This window comes from Montipora foliosa, chromosome 13, assembly GCF_036669935.1.
Source record: "Montipora foliosa isolate CH-2021 chromosome 13, ASM3666993v2, whole genome shotgun sequence".
Lineage (NCBI taxonomy): Eukaryota > Metazoa > Cnidaria > Anthozoa > Scleractinia > Acroporidae > Montipora > Montipora foliosa.
Genome location: NC_090881.1, coordinates 35,825,921 through 35,828,420, shown reverse-complemented (window position 1 = coordinate 35,828,420; position 2,500 = coordinate 35,825,921). Strand labels below are relative to the sequence as shown.

At 40.5% G+C, this 2,500-nt stretch overlaps 2 protein-coding genes across 2 annotated transcripts in view; both read left to right on the top strand.

Annotated features, from left to right (window-relative positions):
* The window catches only part of LOC137983294 (contactin-5-like), a 22,804-nt gene extending 22,317 nt beyond the window's left edge, over positions 1 to 487 (top strand). The window contains exon 8 of the mRNA XM_068830501.1: positions 1 to 487. This exon is cut by the window's left edge and continues 621 nt beyond it. The gene's annotated coding sequence lies outside the window, so the exon portion shown is untranslated.
* Positions 1 to 2,500, top strand: part of LOC137983292 (fibroblast growth factor receptor 2-like) — a 97,582-nt gene that overhangs the window by 48,536 nt on the left and 46,546 nt on the right. The gene's annotated exons all lie outside the window — the stretch shown is intronic.

Sequence of the window (2,500 nt, the reverse complement as noted above, 5' to 3'; positions counted from 1 at the left end):
TTAAAATAGTGCAAATTTATATTTAGGGATGAAGTTTTCGTCAATGTCGCCATCTTAGTTCTTAAAGTCCCTATTGAGGTGTCAACTATTTTTGAAGCTACATTGCTTTTAAGAGCCTTCTCTATTCGTTTAAAGTTTTTCATAATCCAACATTTTGTCCTTCCTGTTAGAAGGACAACAGATTTGATGGTTTTCTATGCCAAACAGTTTTATTCAACACAATGATAGGCGGCCAACTCACTTTTTTGTGAACTCTTACATGAATTGTGAATCTTTAACATTTACTATGAAAACCAGTTTTGAAAGGAACATGTTATGTGTAAGACAATGTGATGAAAGACTTTCTAAGGACACCCTTTTAGAAGTTGTTATAGGTTTTATTTTGGAATAAATTTGCAAATATGTTTTTTTTATCGAACATGCTCAGGCTAGAACCAGATCGTGTAACTCAAGATGTTGTCTTCACAGCGAATAAAACACTGAAATCTTGCCAGGTTGGTGACCTTTGTCATAATTGGTACTGGGGATTGGTTGTGAACGCCGGCAAACTTCAAAAGAACAAACTTAGCAAATGTTTCGATGTTGAGTAGCCCATCATGTGAATCTTGCTGTGCGCAGCTTCATAACAAATGGCAAACGATGCGATGATTGGGTAAAAAAGCTTATTCTAAGCAAAATGAATATCTGGGGGTTATCTTGAAAGAATTCTTGTCGACACGCGCGTTTCACTTTGTTATTCGAAATTCTGTACTCGCAGAACCTCGGATCTTATATCTTCGAGTAAAAGAGAAAAGCTCTGGAATCGAGATTGCAAAACCCAGAGTCTTTGTTTCCTTTGACCAGCGGTGGTGAAACGTCCCATTCAAGCATGCGCAAAGGAACGAAGACTTAAGGGCCTGCGCAAAAGCGTTGGAAGTGAGCTTTGACGACGACGGAAAAAGACCACAAACCCTGGCGAATTATAGACCCGTGTTGCGGTCTTAGGAGTTGCCGTAGAAATTACCTGGGAACTAAATAACAATACGACTCTATATGAACAAGTGCATTGTAACAACACAGCTTTGGTAAATATAATAGGTGATATTATGGTCTAATTGAACGCAAAATTTTCTAGATTATTTCATGGCAATGTCAAAATGTTATGCACAGTTGCAGGCTGACAACGTTAACAGAATTCTACGGACTACAGAAAAAAACGATGCAAAAAAAGTGTTGAATGCCGGAAGTTGTCGGTCGCTGTTTCAGTCAATTGTGTTTTGTCACGCAATCCCATCTGTCCCAATCCCATCCACCGTTTGTCTGGATTGCGTGACAAAAGTGACCTGAAACTCAGGCTCTTTTTTATCTCGTGGAGACATGTGTGTATGTAAGGGCAAGCTTGGTAAAGGGAAACCTTATTTAACGTCGGAAGGTCCTTACCCTCTAGAGGGTATTCTCCCCGGAAGTCGACGATGCACTCAAATTACCCCCCTCTCTTTCCATCAGTGCTCCATTTTAAGGGCATTTGAAGCTAATTGAAACCACACAGAATGGATAGAAGTCGAAGGAAGGCTGTGAGGTCACTAGGAATAGAACTCAGGTTTAATGTTGTGTATATAAAGTGCCAAACGATCTTGCTAAAGTTTTACTAAGTTTAAAAAAGTCTGAGAAAAGAGAGTGTCACCAGAACAATTTATGAAAGCTAACAATTTCGAGTCAGCGTTTAACCCTAATCACTAGAGATCAGTGCCAAACCCAGCAGTAACACAGTGAAGCAGCGGGTGAACAATGAGGCAGCCTCGTTCCCAGGGTCTCTCTTCTCTGCCTCCATTTTCTGCCTTCATCGTCGTCTTTCTCCTCAACGACAAAGGAGGCAGAGAAGAGAGACCATGGGAACGAGGTTGACAATGAGGTTGTCAGGTATTTTCACGTAACTTGTCACAAAGTGTCTGACCTTAGTTGGGAGTATCCATTCCAGTCAAAACAATTTGGGATTTGAAGGCGAGTTTCATCGCTCCTTAGAATGACGGTGAAAAGCTTTGGGAATGATTTCCGTACAGGTCCCTACTTCGTGCATGCATGCAGAAGAAATTAATTATTCATTCGCGCTATTGTTTTGTAGAAAAATACGAACACCCAAGGGAATTGAATATATACATGGCTAATTTGTACTTACGGAATGAATAAAAGTGGATCTCTTTTCCTCTCCCTCTCGCTCCCTCTCTCTCTCTTCTTTGCCCACAACGTTGCTCCTTTTTGTCCCAGCTTTACTTTTTCTATCCTTTCGACCTGTCCTTTTTTCCAGATCCCGCTTGGCTTTTTCTGGTGTTACAATCATATGTCACTCGCAGCTTGCCTTGAATTCCGACCCACTGTAAACCTTTCGATTACTTGTCCCCGTTCTTGAACACTGAGCTAACGTGTCAAGTTGCTAATTTACACCTTGAATTTGATATTTATTTTGAATTCTGGCTGACTATTTACATACATAACAATTATTGCGTTCGACGAAGGAGAGCGC